This window comes from Mobula birostris, chromosome 28 (assembly GCF_030028105.1).
Source record: "Mobula birostris isolate sMobBir1 chromosome 28, sMobBir1.hap1, whole genome shotgun sequence".
NCBI classification, from domain to species: domain Eukaryota; kingdom Metazoa; phylum Chordata; class Chondrichthyes; order Myliobatiformes; family Myliobatidae; genus Mobula; species Mobula birostris.
Genome location: NC_092397.1, coordinates 32,799,043 through 32,815,831, shown reverse-complemented (window position 1 = coordinate 32,815,831; position 16,789 = coordinate 32,799,043). Strand labels below are relative to the sequence as shown.

Sequence of the window (16,789 nt, the reverse complement as noted above, 5' to 3'; positions counted from 1 at the left end):
GGTTCTTACGTTGTTGTCTTCCACAGCACCGTCTCTTCAAAGGCATAACACGCTGCCAGGAGGTTATGACCGTCGCGTGTTTATTGATGTCCGCATGCAACGAATATTTAGACAGGTCCTCTGAGGTATTTCCAGACCTTTTTTTTTACATCCCTCTGTTTTGTCACATTTAGACTTTCAGTTTTCCAGCGTAAATGTGCGTGTGTGTGTGTGTGTGTGTGTGTGTGTGTGTGTGTGTGTGTGTGTGTGTGTTTGCGCGCGCGCGCCTCTGGTGTGTGTGTGTGTGTATGTTTGTCTCTGTGTGTGTTGTTTGTGTGGGTGTGAGATTCACCAGCAGATATAATTTCAATTTAATACTTGGGAACTCATTCCCAGACCAGAGAAACAACTCATATCAAGAGTCTGCCTCTGGGAGGGAAAGGGTCAGTTTCGTAAATCAAAAAAGGTACTTTAATTACATTTTCTGTGGCTGGTTTTGGTATGTGTTAATAGCTTTTATTGAATTAATCAATCCGAATTTTATTTTTACAACATAAGAACATTTCTCAGAATATCTACTTAAAAAGCAGAGAAGATGGCTGCACGACGCAGCACGCAGTGGCCACTCCGGAATGAATATCTGTAATCTGTCAAGCAGGGTGCCGTGCACAATCCTGATTTGATGGAGGCGGACGTGAGAAATACAGAGGAACATCTGGTGAAACTTCTGACATGTCTGTTTCGCTGCCGCTCGACTGTGCGATCCAGAATCTCCAGAGGAGAAGGCCCCGAATCCTCAGCGTTGCCTGTTGCTTGGCGGCTGGGGCCAGGGTCGAAGCTCTCGGCAGAGATGGTGCCCGGTGCTCGGTGTCGGAGGCTCGAAGTTTTTGGACGGACTCAGAATCGGCTGTAATCGAATGCTTCCAGGATGCTGCATCGGCAAGCTTGCGGCGCTGGAGGTTCATGGCAGGTAGAGATTTTCATCCTTCTACCATCTGCGTGAGATGATGGGGCTATCGGGACTCTGAGACATTTTTTTTTTACCGTGCCCATGGCCTGCTCTGTATCAAATTACGGTATTGCTTTGCACTGTTGTAACTATACATGTATGTTATAATTATGCGTCTTTTTGTCAGTTTTGGTCTTGGTCTGCCTTGTATTTCTGTGATATCATACTGGAGGAACATTGTATCATTTCTTAATGCAGGCATTACTAAATGACAATAAGCGAGGACGGAGTATCCTCATAATCTAATCTAATCAAAGATTTGGGGAGATGTTATGAGGAAGCAGATTCAGCGGTTTGCCAAGTGAGATAGAAGACACGGATCAACACACACAAAATGCTGGAGGAACAGGCAGCATCTATGGAAAAGAGAACAGTCGACGTTTCAGGCCGATATCCTTCAGCAGGACTGGAGCAATAAAAAGATGAGTGGTAGAATTAAAATGTAGGGAAAGGAAAGGATGAAGCCAAGTGAGTGCTGAAACCGGGAGGGGCTGGGCAGAGCAAACAGTTGGGAAGTTGTTTTGCGAAAGAGATACAGGACTGGAAAAGAGGGAGTCTGATAGGAGAGGACAGAAGGCCATGGAAGAAAGGAAACGGAGGAGGAGCACCAGAGGGAGGCGATGGACAGGCAAGGAATTCAACCCCCGGCATCTCCAGGTTGGTGACTGTGAATTAAAAAAAATCGGTGGGAAATCCCAGATGTTGAAATTCCGAGCAACACACACAAAATGCTGGAGTAACTCAGCAGGCCAGGGGATAAGCAATTGCCTGCCTGTCTTCAGACCGTCCCACGTGGAGAGTTAAAACCCGACCCTTACTGTTTCAGTTACAAAGATGTGGTGGTGAAATGGAAAACCCGCCCCGCGTGGCAGGGAGGTGCGAAGCATCAGCGATACTCCACATCTCCCCATCTGTCACTGACTGGTGCGGCCGTGATGGTCTGAACATGACAGCAACAGGTAATCCCGGTGGAGGAGTTGCTGCGTTTGAGGTGAGTGCTTGCAGTACATCAACGTCGCGAGTTCCGCTCACAAGGTGAACTGCGGGTTCAACACTGAAGGGACTCCGACATTCATTCAATCATCAGGACAGGATTAGGAAGTTAATGGCACCTCGGCTGAAAACGTCCTATTTATTAAAAATGAGCTTACCAGTGGGATGAATTGTCCGTCTAGACAATTAAGTGAAGTAAAACACATTTCGCGGGTGAAATATCGGGAACGAGGTGCAAGACGGGATAGAACACAAAAGGCACGGAGATAGTAACCGGGTGGGCCAGAAAGTGGGGAAACAAGAAAGAAAGGTGGAGAAAAAGAGAAAGAGGAAAAACAGGGAATGAACAAAAGAAATGAAGTACGTTTGAGTTTGTATACGAGAAAGAGACGGAATGGACCCAGACATATACTGGCACAGACCCAGACCATGACATGTACAGACACAGGCATATACAGACAGAGAACCAGACCCAGACATTTACAGACACAGGCATATACAGACAGAGAACCAGACCCAGACATTTACAGACACAGGCATAAACACATACATACATTCACACAAAACATCGCGCAACATTCACAGTTGTACAATTCTTAATAATCCCTGTAGCAGAGTGGCGCAGCGGAAGCGTGCTGGGCCCATAACCCAGAGGTCGATGGATCGAAACCATCCTCTGTTGGCGGCAGCAGATATTCATCCTGATGTTTTGAAACACCAATGTGTCACATCATACATCTAGAGAGGAAACCGCATTTCAATTGAAATTCTTCATTTATTCGTACTTGTTTAATTCTTGTCTCTGTGGCGCAATCGGTGAGCGCGTTCGGCTGTTAACCGAAAGGTTGGTGGTTCGAGCCCACCCAGGGACGCTAGTATTCCGGTATTTTTTTCTCTCTCTCTTGTAACCGAGAAAATGTTCAGCAGCATCTATGGAATAAAGTACACAGTCAGTGTTTCAGGCCGAAACTCTTCTTCAAGATCATGAAGCAGCCTAGCCTACTGAGTTATTTTGTGTGTGTTCCAGCCTTTTGTGTGTGTTGCTTGGATTTCCAGCATCTGCTGCACATTTTCTCGTTTGTGATTCGACTAGTGCACGACGAAATCTCTTCCATGGAATTGGATTGGATTGAATTGACTTTAGTAATTACGTCCTTCACATACATGAGGAGTAAACATATTTACGTTACGTCTCCGTTTAAATGTGCAATGTGCAATTTATAGTAAATATGTAGTAGATATTACTATATTTATTACAGTCAATATGACAGAAATATGATTCTATCAGCTTGAATTAATCAGTCTGATGGTCTGGTGGAAGAAGCTGTCCCGGAGCCTGTTGGTCCTGGCTTTTATGCTGCGGTACTGTTTCCCGGATGGTAGCAGCAGAAACAGTTTGAGATTCGGGTCACTCGGATCCTCAACAATCCTTCGGACCATTTTTACAAACCTGTCTCTGTAAATGTCCTGAATAGTGGGAGGTTCACATCTACAGATGCGCTGGGCTGTCCGCACCACTCTCTGCAGAGTCCTGCGATTGAGGGAAGTACAGTTCCCATACCAGGCAGTGATGCAGCCAGTCAGGGTGTTCTCAATTCTGTGCCTGTAGAAAGTCCTTAGGATTTGGGGACCCATACCAAATTTCTTCAACCGTCTGGGGTGAAAGAGGCGCTGCTGTGCCTTTTTCACCACGCAGCCGGTATTTATAGACTCGTGAGATCCTCGCTGATGTGTATGCCGAGAACCTTTCAACCTCTCAACCCCAGATCCATTGATGTCGATAGGGCTGCGTACTCTGAAGAAGTTTGAATCTTCCCTTCGACGGGAGTTAGTGAAACCCTCTCTCACTGCTCCCCCTTTGTGATCTCAGCTCTTGTTTTTCTGCTGTGTTTCATTACCAGCTGGGAAACTCTGCGCTGTCCGGAGGCCGGCGCTCGCTACTGCTGCCGCAACGGGCTCAGGGGGAATTGAATCTGTTCTACGAGTTTCAGTCACATACTGTACCGTAATACAGTTAAAAGCTTCTCATTCTCACTGTTCAGAGAGATCAAACGATTACACACTGTATTGGGAGAGAACAAGGTGAAGCAATAACAAAATGCAGAATAAAGTGTAACAGCGACAGAGAAAGCACGGCGCAGGTAAATAATAAGGTGCAGCTTCGTACCGAGGTGGATTGTGAGGTCAAACGTCCATCCTACCTTATGGGAAACCATTCAATAGACACAACAGTGGGACTGAAACTATCCCTGAGACTGTGACGCGTGCTTTCAAGCTTTTGTATTTTCTGCCGGATGAAAGAGGGAACGAGAGAATATCTGGGGCAGGTCATGTCTTTGGTCAGGAAAATGTATGTTCGATTTGACCAGAAAGTGTGTGTTTCCTACAGCGGAGTCCGTGGAACTAACCGACTTCCCTGGTCTAATGCTGTTTTTCTCATTCAGTTTGGGGTCCTCGATCTTCCTGCATGAGGGACCACCACCATCGTACATGAGGAATTCATCAGATCCATTAGAGTGAATTTCAGTCAGAACAAACTGCTCAGGAATTAGAGTTCTGCGTTCATGGTGCTTGGCGAGGATTTTTTTTTTAGCCTGAAAGTGTACAACCTGCAATGGCCGGGAATGGAAACCGTGTCAACTGCTTGGGAAGCAGCTATGCTCACCACTATACCACCATCTCCACATGATGCAAACCAGACTCAGTGACTGAATGGTCTCTGGTGCTATCAGATTCTGTAACTCGATTCTCAGTGTCTGAGCTGTTTTCTGAAGGATCATTCCTCACTCTGTTGCAGTTCCTATTCCGACCAGTAGGTGTCGCGACGTTCCGACAGACCGGAGAAACACAGCACCTGGGATCCGACTGAAGGGAGAATCGACCCGAGAGATTCGAAGGGCTACAAATGGTTTCCTGCTTCACGTATCAGTAAAAGGGAAACAAATCCTGATTATAAATATCCGTTCAAACAACACGCAGTTAGACGTTAATGGGATCCCCTCCCTTGCCCAGTCCTTGAACACAGTAAGTGACTGAATCGCTAATGAATCCTGAGACCCGTCCAGTCACGAAGTGAGGAGCGGATGGGTAAAATGCACCAGCTCTACACTCAGCAAATAAACATCAGAGTGACTCTATGAGTTCTCCTACACACTGACATCCGTGTGATAGGTTCCATACTCTTGTTTATTCCTCGCTAGTTCAGTGGTTAGTATCCCCGCCTGTCACGCGGGAGACCAAGGTTCATTTCGCCAACGAGGAGACCGTTTTCCTGCTTCAAATGAAGACGGGATTATAATATGGGACAATCTAGTGTACAAATAGCCCAAAACTGGAGTGTTTCCCGAGAACAAGGGACATTCATCATTTTGTTTTCACTTTTCCCTCACGACGTCTGTATCTCAAGGCCGTTTGACGTTACACTCAATGACCGAATCCGTCACTCCGAAACATTATACAGAGACTGCTGCCGTGAGATATGAACTCCCGCACTTTCCCAGCACTCGTGCCGACTCTCTCAGTTTGTCTGGTTGACTGTGTGGAGAAGACAGGCAAAGGAACAGCTGAAACACTTTGGAGAGAACGATGCCATGGAATGTGTAACGCCGGGTTTAAAGCCACCCTGCCCCTCCCGCAACACTGGACCCGCTGAACAGACGTTCAGAAAATGAATTTGGGGGCGGGGGAAGGTACGATTGAGTTTGTGACGTCATTACAACACGTGAGCATTCGTTTCGGTGCTCCGCCCCTAGACCTGATTGACAGCAAAATACCTGAAAACGGTGCGAGTTGCTGATTGGCTCAGTGGCGTTGGTGGCGCTGGCTGTGAATGTGCGGGGATGATGGGAAATAAAGTAAGTTCAGGTTGGGGGTGGGGGGGCGAAGAGTGTCTGGAAAAGGATCCGGAAATAAAGGGTCCGGGTGAGTGCGGTAAGAGGTTGGAATGAAGTTGGATCTAGATCTGCAAAACGGAAAAAGGAAAACAATATTGCAATCATTTCAAGAGATTTGAGAGGATACTAAAAAAAGGAAAGAAGACTTCAAGGTACTGTTTAAATTTTACCCGAAACAGATTTATTTTACCAATCCCATTAAATTAACTGCAGCAATACACAAAATGCTGGAGGAATTCAACAGCATCTATAGAAAAGAGTTCAGTCGACATTTCAGACCGAGACCATTCATCAGTCCTCAGTTCCTCCGGCATTTCATTTGTGTAGCTTGGATTTCCAGCATCTGCACGTTTTCTCAATTGAAGTTAACTAAATTTGATAACTATTTTAGGGAATATAGATTGTGCTCAAACCTTAAGGGGAGGTGATGTGCTAATCGTTAAGATAAGAAACTGTGAGAAGGCATTACATTTGAAGACTTTATTTGGTTAAAAAAAGATGGTATCTGTGTTGCCTAATGAAAATACAGGTATCGGGGTGTTAGGACAGGTGTTCTGGTGGAGATTTCGATAAAGAGATTAAGAATGTAAATAGATTACAAGTGCAAACACGAGGATATCTGCAGATACTGCAAATTCAAGCAACACACACACAAAAGTGCTGGTGAACGCAGCAGGTCAGGTAGCGTCTATAGAAAGAGTTGCAGTCGACGTTTCGGACCGAGACCCTTCGTCAGGACTCGCCCGAAACGTCGACTGTACCCCTTCCTATAGATGCTGCCTGGCCTGCTGTGTTCACCAGCATTTTGTGTGTGTGTTGCAGAGATTACAAGTAGTTTGAAATGGAGAAAACATGGACAGTTTAACTGCATTGATATATTTTGATGAGGTGAAGCTTTCAAGTAAAGTTAGTCTGGGGTATGTTAGTTATAATGCACGAGCGCATATTCCACCTCCGCTTAGATGTCACAATGTCAGAGATTTGGGCATGTTGTGGCAGTATCTCCTGGGAAACTAAGGTGCAGTTAGTGTTGTGGGAAACTTAATATGAAGATTGTGAAGGTGTAAAGTTTGACTGGTGTAATTGTAGAGGAGAACATAGTGCAGTCTAGTCATAGTCATAGTCATAGTCATACTTTATTGATCCCGAGGGAAATTGGTTTTCATTACAGTTGCACCATAAATAATAAATAGTAATAGAACCATAAATAGTTTAATAGTACTATGTAAATTATGCCAGTAAATTATGAAATAAGTCCAGGACCAGCCTATTGGCTCAGGGTGTCTGACCCTCCATGGGAGGAGTTGTAAAGTTTGATGGCCACAGGCAGGAATGACTTCCTATGATGCTCAGTGTTGCATCTCGGTGGAATGAGTCTCTGGCTGAATGTACTCCTGTGCCCACCCAGTCCATTATGTAGTGGATGGGAGACATTGTCCAAGATGGCATGCAACTTAGGCAGCATCCTCCTTTCAGACACCACCATGAGAGAGTCCAGTTCCATCCCCACAACATCACTGGTGTTACAAATGAGTTTGTTGATTCTGTTGGTGTCTGCTACACTCAGCCTGCTGCCCCAGCACACAACAGCAAACATGATAGCACTGGCCACCACAGACTTGTAGAACATCCTCAGCATCGTCTGGCAGATGTTAAATGACTTCAGTCTTCTCAGGAAATAGAGATGGCTCTGTCCCTTCTTGTAGACAGCCTCAGTGTTCTTTGACCAGTCCAGTTTATTGTCAATTCGTATCCCTAGGTATTTGTAATCCTCCACCATGTCCACACTGACCCCCTGGATGGAAACAGGGGTCACCGGTACCTTAGCTCTCCTCAGGTCTACCACCAGCTCCTTTGTCTTTTTCACATTAAGCTGCAGATAATTCAGCTCACACCATGTTACAAGGATGTGAAGTACAGTACTTAAGAAAGCAGCTGGTTGAACAGGTTAAAGTACAGTTAGGTGTGTCTTAAACAGAGGCCTTGCAACACAGTTAAACCAAATGTTGATCAAGTATAACCAGTCAGATAGAATATGAAGTCAGCGGCTATGTGTCACATCACAGGTCCATTAATAAAGATACTTTACTAGTCAATGAAATGAAGTTTGTGATGTTTATAAAAGATGTGGTGAATTGTGCTGTTCAGTCATCCAGACATACTGAGAAAATTAAAATTATTGTGAAAGCTGCTGCAAGGTATCTCGGTATAACTGGTGTTATGTGGGAAACTGTAAAAGAAGCTCTGATGGGTGGGGTATCTGTATTTCAGTCTCTTTGTGCAGGTGCAGAATGGGATTAAGAATATTGCAGTGGAATGAGAGAAATTCGATGGTCAAGACATTAGGAAGTTTATTTTTGATTCATCAAATTGGCCCAATATGAAAACGGGCTGTTACCGCATTTCCTTTACAGGAAATTATATTGCAGTATGGCATGATAGGTTAGGTGATAGAGGGGGTGGTGTTGCATGTTTAATATGGGAAGGGATAGGACACAGAGTTGTGGATGTGAATGAAGTGTATGAGGTGTTTGTAGCAGAGGCATTTGATTCAACAGGTAGGGGTACTAAAGTGGTAAAACTCTTGTGGAGAGCTTTTGATTGATTTGTTGGAAAGCATATGTCACTCTAGATCGCTAAGGGTTGTATGGTGCGGGGATTTTTGTGCACAGTTCACTGTGGGGTCATTCATGGAACTGTTTGATTGTAGAAGAATGTTTAGGTATTTCCAATCTTGTGTGATTTAATGATGGGAGGGGTATGAAATGTAATGTTTCTAATCATCTGAAAACTGCTGTAAATTTAACTCCAGTTGCAAACATTCTGGCTGGAGTGACTGAATGAGATGTTATGAGTGAGGAGACAATGGGGAGTGATTACTTTCCTATATTTATAAGCTCAGGTTTGGAGTTATATAGGGGGCAGGAGACTGTTTTTAGGAAGTGGAATTTTGATGAAGCAAACTGGGAGAATGTTGAGGATGATATGGGTTTCTGCAATGAATGGTGATGTCACATTATTCATCAAACTGCGGTGGAAGTGATGCCTGTTAAAAATGACATTAATAGGAGGAAGACTGCACCTTGGTGGATGGGGGAGTGTGCAGAGGGAATTAGGGAGAGAAATAAGGTGTTTGGGAGAGTTGAGAATTATCATTCTCTGAGTGACCTTATTAAGTATGAAAGGGTACAAGCTGTGGTGAGGAAAGTGGTGAAGGTTGTGAAAGAGGTTTACTGGAGGTCATCTTGTGATAGTATTGGACAGGATACTAAACTTGGAGGTGTTTGGGGAATGATTCAGAAAATCAGGGTGTGGAGTTCATCGGGTTAATAACATTCCAGTATTGATTAAAGAAAGTGATTGTTAGAACATAGAACAGTACAGCACAGTACGGGCCCTTCGGCCCACAATGTTGTGCCGACCTTCAAACCCTGCCTTCTATTTAACTCCCCACCTTAAATTCCTCCATATACCTGTCTAGTAGTCCCTTAAACTTCACTAGTGTATCTGCCTCCACCACTGACTCAGGCAGTGCATTCCATGCACCAACCACTGAGTAAAAAACCTTCCTCTAATATCCCCCTTGAACTTCCAACCCCTTACCTTAAAGCCATGTCCTCTTGTATTGAGCAGTGGTGCCCTGGGGAAGAGGCGCTGGCTATCCACTCAATCTATTCCTCTGATTATCTTGTACACCTCTATCATGTCTCCTCTCATCCTCCTTCTCTCCAAAGAGTAAAGCCCTAGCTCCCTTAATCTCTGATCATAATGCATACTCTCTAAACCAGGCAGCATCCTGGTAAATCTCCTCTGTACCCTTTCCAATGCTTCCACATCCTTCCTATAGTGAGGCGACCAGAACTGGACACAGTACTCCAAGTGTGGCCTAACCAGTGTTATATAGAGCTGCATCATTACATCGTGACTCTTAAACTCTATCCCTGGACTTATGAAAGTTAACACCCCATATGCTTTCTTAACTACCCTATCCACCTGTGAGGCAACTTTCAGGGAATCTGTGGACACGTACCCCCAGATCCCTCTGCTCCTCCATGCTACCAAGCATGCTGGCATTTACTTTGTACTCTGCCTTGGAGTTTGTCCTTCCAAAGTGTACCACCTCAGACTTCTCCGGGTTGAACTCCATCTGCCACTTCTCAGCCCACTTCTGCATCCTACCAATGTCTCTCTGCAAACTTTGACAATCCTCTACACTATCTACTACACCACCAACATTTGTGTCATCTGCAAACTTGCCAACCCACCCTTCTATCCCCACATCCAGGTCGTCAATAAAAATCAGGAAAAGTAGAGGTCCCAGAACAGATCCTTGTGGGACACCACTAGTCACAATCCTCCAATCTGAATGTACGCCCTCTACTGAAATAGAGAAGGTTGAGTTACTGGCTTGGTCATTTGCTGCATGTCACAATCAAGATAATTTAAATGAAGAGCCTAAATGATGTCAAGATGAGGATTTAAGTGAATACACTGATGTGTTGAAAGCCAGCTGTAACAATGATAGTGTTAGTTATGTAGAGTTTATTTGTGTGAATGTAAGAAAGCTATTAACAGTGCAAGTCAGATGGCTGTAGGAAAGGATGATATATGTTAGTGTATGTTTAAGCATATAGCTTACAACTCTTGAGATAATATTAACAAATTGGAATCATATTTGGAGTTTAGACCATATTTCCTCCTTATAGAAAATGATAGTACCTGTTCCGAAACCTGGAAATCCCCACAGGATCCTTCTAATTATAGACCAATATCATTAACATCCCATCTCATTTCGGTAAACTTACAGAACATATGGTAATAGAGTTGTTGAATTATATTTTGGAAAAGAGAGGTGATGGAGCATTTTATCAGCGTGGATTTTGGAACTGTACAATGACATTGGATTCAGTTTTATGTTTGGAAGATGATATTGGGAAAGCACTTGTAAATAAAGAAGTTGTAATTGCAGTATTTTTGTATTGAAAAAACATATGATATGTTATGAAAGGATTAAATTATAGAAATGTGGAGTGAGAAGAAGGCTACATTATTTTTTTCTGAGTTTTTTATTTGTATGCTCCAGGCAGTTAAGGATACGTAAGGTATATTTGGGATTCTATATGGTGGAGAATGGGACCCTATAAGACAGTATTTGTAGCCCTTTATTGTTTAATATTATGATTAGTGATATTTTTTCTGAGATAGGTACTGGGGTGGGGAAATGACCTTTTGCAGATGATGCAGATTTATGGATCAGAGGTATAAAATCCAATCCAATTGTATATAGAATGTGATTAGTGATTAATAAGGTCAAACAGTGGGAATATAGACAGGGTTTAAAGCTTTCAGTAGCTAAAATACATTTTGTGTTTCACAAAGATGATCAATAGACCTCTTTATTGATCCATATCTTCCTCAATAGCAATTGATTTGAAATTATATGGTCAAACTCTTGAATAAGTGTCAGTGGTAAGATTTTATGGCATGTGGCTGGATTATAAGCCGACATGGAAGCACCATATCAGTAAAATAATTGATAAATGTAAAGGAGCACCGAATATTCTTGGGTGTCTGTGTACGTATTCTTGGGGCACTATCGGCCCATTACTGTGACTCTGTAAATAATTGATAAATGTAAAGGAACACTGAATATCCCTGGGTGTCTGTGTGGGTATTCTTGGGGAGCTATCGGCCCATCACTGTGACTCTGACGGGGAACCAATGCTACCAGAAATCTACCGAGCTGCTCATCCGCAAACTTCCCTTCCAGCATCTGGTGCAGAAGATCAGGCAGGACTTCAAAACCGATCTATGCTTCCAGAGCTCGACCATCAAAGGCCTGGAGGAGATTAACGAGGCTTACCTGGTCGGGCTCTTTGCACCATCCACACCAAGCGAGTCACCCTTGTGCCCAAAGATATTCAGTTGGCTCGCGGCATCGCCAGAAGCGAGCCTCAGCCTGGCCTCGGCAGCAAACACAACAAAATGCTCTTTTAAGAGCCACTAACCTGGAAGAGGAAAGGGCTGTCGCTTTCTCTTCATTACACTGTTGTGTTCACACACATTATCCCTCTGATCTCCCCCGTGGGAGTTTTGGGGTTGTTTGATGGGAAATCCCAATTCTCACACCAACTGATCTATTTGTTTTGGTCTCAGCTCATTTCATCAACACATCAATGTCACACTTTAGCCAAAGATGACCATCCACACCAGCAATAACCCCATCATCTCACAGTCAGTGTGAACTTACTGCTCACGATTCCTACATCCACTCCCAAATCACTCAGTTATATCACAAACAGCAAAGGTCACAGAACAGATCCATGTGGAACAACACTTGTCACCAGCATCTGATCACAAAACTACTCTCTGCCATCACTCTGTCTCCTATTGCAAAGCTAATTCTGGATCCAATTTGCCAAATGGCCTGACTGAGGCCCATATGAACCGTATCAATAAACTTCGTCGGTGACGGCAGACCTGGGTGAGGACGGTCAGGACCCAAGTGCTGGAGTATCAGAGACTAAAATCCAGACACGATAGGAGATGGAAACAACGACGGGGTTCCAAACCAGTCTGTGTCTGGAGGGAAGAGCACTTTGAGTAACTCCTTTGCTCCAAATTGGAGAAAAATAGGTAAATAGAAGAGAAGTAAAAAATTACAATAGAAACTGCAGATTCTGCAGTCTGAAGCAAAAGCAGAAAACAGGAAACTCCAGACCTGCCAGTTCACCACTTGTACTAGGAGAACATTTGGGGCTGTAGCAAAGCAGGAAATTATTGCCAACTTACAAAACCATCAGCCAAAGTTAACAGACTCTGGTGAAAGAGATTCTATGTTTAACAAATACATTTGAGTGTTTGAAGCTGTAACACCAACTGTGGACAACGAGTCCCAGGAATGCACTGAACCAAGATGTCCAGGACACGTTTGATAAGCCGCTCCATCACAGGGAGTTGGGGAAAATGAGAGCTGACCGTGATTTCTGAACTTGCTGATCAGAAACACTGATGGGAACTGAGTTGTGAAGAGCGGTGAGGAGTCTACAAAGGGGTAGATACAGGTGACGTGATTGGACACAGGTCTGACAACTGGGATATTGTGGGGGAGGGAGAGTGTGAACTTGTACCTGACCCTCTGGCTAAAGAAATGTCTTCTTATCTCTTTTCTGAAGAGACATCCTTCTACTCTGAGTGTGTGCCATCTGGTGCTGGACGAACCCACTACAGGAAACATCCACTCCACGTTCACTCAAGTGGTTATAATGTCACTCTCTTCTCATTCTTATGAACTTCAGCAAGTACAGGCCCAGAGCCATCAAATGCACCTAATATGTTAACCTTTTCATTCCCGGGGTCATTCTCGTCAACCTGCTCTGGACCCTCTCTGATGCAAACACATCATTCCTTGGATAAAGGGCCCAGCATTGCTCACAATACTCCTTGCGGACTGACAAATGTCAGCATGGACAAGCGGGCCCCTATTTTCACATTTCTGTGAGAAAAGTAACTAATTTTCATTCTTATATTTTGCTGATTTTAATGTAATCTTCTTCCTCAGTTGTAATTTCTATTTCCCTTCACGATGAAGACTTTGCATTCAAAGTCAACAACATCTCCTCCACAATCACCGTCAGCACTGGTGCACCACAAGGTTGTGCTTGGCCCACGACTCTACTCACTTTATACCTGTGATTGTGTGGCTAAGTACAACCCCGATGACATATTTAAGTTTGCAGATGACACCACTGTTGTTGGGTGAATCAAAGGTGGTGACAAATTTGCCCTCAGGAGGGAGATGTGTGATCTGGTTGAATGGTGCCACAACGACAACCTCTCACTCAATATCAGCAGATCACTGACCACAGGGGCAGGAAACCGGACGTCCACGGATCAGTCATCAGCAGGGGACTGGAGGTGGAGACAGTCAGTAACATTAAATTTCTGAGCATTATCATTTCAGAGGGTCTGTCCTGGGACTAGCAGTAAGTGTCACTATAAAGCAGGCAGGGCAGTGACTCTGCCTGCGTGTAATCAGCGTGACATCTGAAACTTTGACAGATATAGATGCAGAGTGGAGAGTAACCTGACTGGTTTCATCATGGCCTGATATGGAAACACAATGATCAGGAATGGAAAGGAAAATGTCTACAAGAAATTTGTGGAGATGTCAGGTGTAATTTTTTTTACCAGAGCGTGGTGAGTGCGTGGAATAGGCTACCGGCAAAGGTAGTGGAGGCGGATACAATAGAGTATTTTCACAGACTCCTGGATAGGTACTTGGAGCTTAGAAAAACAAAGGGCTCTGGGTAATGCCAGGTAATTTCTAAAATAGGTAGAGGTTTGGCACGGCATCGTGGGCCGAAGGGCCTGTATTGTGCTGTAGGTTTTCCATGTTTCTAACTGGTGGATGCATCCCAGTACATCACAGGCGAAGCCCTCCCCATCATTCAGTACATTTACAAGCAGCACTTCTACAAGAAAGCTGCATCCATCATCAACAACATCCTTCAGCCACCTCATGCTCTCTTCCACTGCTGCCATCGGGAAGGACGTACAGGAGCCTTAGGTCCCACACCACCAGGTTCAGGAAGAGTTGTTACCCTACAGCAGTCATGCTCTTGAAATGGTGTAGGTATCTTCACTGAACTAATTGCATATCCTGCACACTCACTTTCAAGTACTCCACAACTGAATTGCACAGTAATACACATCAAAGTTGCTGGTGAATGCAGCAGGCCAGGCAGCATCTCTAGGAAGAGGAGCAGTCGATGTTTCAGGCCCAGACCCTTCGTCAGGACACAGTAATATTTATGTTTTAGTGCATTATTTGTCTTCTTTTGCACATTGGCTGTCTGTTCAGTCTTTGCTGTTTATAGTTTTCCTAAATTCCACTGTCTTCATTTCCCTGTAAATGCCTGAAAGAAAATTAATCTGAAAGTAGTAACCTGTTGCACCAGATGTCCCAACACAGGGGACCACTGCTACACTACGATAAGGAATGTCTATCATTTGCTCCTAAGACCACATTTCGTTAATTTGGATCATTTGACTGTACTCCTCCTACCTGCACACAGACAGAGCCTAAGGAACAAGGCTTCAGAGATCAAGATAACCGAGGGGTGGTGTTGGGAGGCAGAGGAACGGTTACAGGATTGCCTTGGGTCAGCAGGCTGAGCCATGTTCATGAACTCATCTCAGGACCTGAAGGACGACACCGGGGTCACTACAGACTTTACTAAAACAGCTGTGGAGTCGTGTGTCCCCACAAAATCATTCAGGCTTTTCCCAAATCAGTAGGCCTGGATGAGCAATGAGATCAGGAACCTGCTGAGTGCCAGGTCAGAGGCATTCAAGTCTGGAGATCAGGAATGCTACAAGAGGTGCAGGTATGATCTCCAGAAACCATCTCTTTGGCAAAGTGGAGATTCCAGGCTAGACTGGAATAAAAGAGAGATGCTTGATAGCTGTGTCAGGGTTTGAATGCCAGAACCTCCTGCAAAGGTAAATCTTGTGATAAAAGGGGACAGCACAGCTTCGCTTCCAGACGAGCTCAATGCCTCCTATGCTCACTTTGTCCACCAGAAGAGGGAGCACCCCCGTGTTTCCCGATGGTCATTTGGTCTCAGTATCTGAAGATGACGTGCAGGCTGCCTTCAAGGGAGTGAATCCAAGGAAAGCATCCAGTCTGGACGGAGTACCTGGCCGAGTACTGAAGACCTGTGCTGACCAGCTGGCTCATGTATTCATGGATATCTTCAACCTCTTGATCTGGCAGTGTGTGGTACCCACCTACTTCAAGGAAGCTTCAATTATTACGGTGGCCAACAGGAGCGTGGTAACCTGTTTAAATGACTATTACCCAATGGCACTTACATCCACAGTGATGAAGTGTTTTGACAGGCTGGTGTTGAAGCATATCAGCTCTTGTCTGAATGGTGACTTGGATCCTCTCCAATTCACCTGCCGAAGCAACAGCAGATGCTGTCTTGTTGTCTCTTCACACAACTCTGGAACATCTGGAGAGCAAAGATGCAAACATCTGGATGCCCTTTATTGATTACAGTTCAGCATTTAACACCATCATCCCCTCAAAGCTGATCAGTAAGCTCTCAGACCTGGGCCTCAATACCCCCTTGTGCAATTGGATCCTGGATTTTCTCAGGTGCAGATCCAAGTCAGTTCAGATTGGCAAAAACATCTACTCCACAATCTCTATCAGCACAGGAGCACCACAAGGAAGTGTGCTTGGCCCCCAGCTCTACTCACTTTACACCTATGACTGTGTAGCTGAGTACAGCTCCAACACCATATACAAGTTTGCTGATCACACCACAATCAAAGGTGGTGATGAATCAGCAAACAGGAGAGAGATTGAAAACTTTGCTGAGTGGTGTATTAACAACAACCCCTCACTCAATGTCAGTAAGACTAAGGGACGGATTGTACACTTTAGGAGGGAAAAACCAAAGGTCCATGAGCTAGTAATCAAAGGATGATCAGAGGTGGAGAGAGTCAGTAACTTTAAATTCCTGTGTGTCACTCACTCAGAGGACCTGTCCTGGACCCATCGCATAAATATAATTGTGAAGAAAGCACAACAGCACTCTACTTCCTCAGGATTCTGCGGAGGTTCAGCATGTCATTGAAAACCTTGGCAAACTTATATAAATGTGTGGTGGAAGGTGTGCTGACTGGCTGCATTACGGCCTGGTATAGGAACACCAATGCCTTTGAGTGGAAAATCCCACAAAGTGTAGTGGATTCGGCCCAGTATATCACAGGTAAAACCCTCACAACCACTGAGCACATCTACATGAAACATTACCATAGGAAAGCAGCGTCCATCAGCAAAGATCCTCACCACCTAGGCAATGATCTTTTCTCACTGTTACCATCAGGTAGAAGGTACAGG

At 44.5% G+C, this 16,789-nt stretch overlaps 1 protein-coding gene and 1 non-coding gene across 2 annotated transcripts in view; one reads left to right on the top strand and one right to left on the bottom strand.

Annotated features, from left to right (window-relative positions):
• The window catches only part of LOC140189114 (uncharacterized), a 1,124,305-nt gene that overhangs the window by 1,075,361 nt on the left and 32,155 nt on the right, over positions 1-16,789 (bottom strand). The window lies entirely within an intron of this gene.
• Positions 2,780-2,853, top strand: trnan-guu (transfer RNA asparagine (anticodon GUU)). Its single transcript has one exon. It is a non-coding gene; the product is annotated as a tRNA-Asn (tRNA).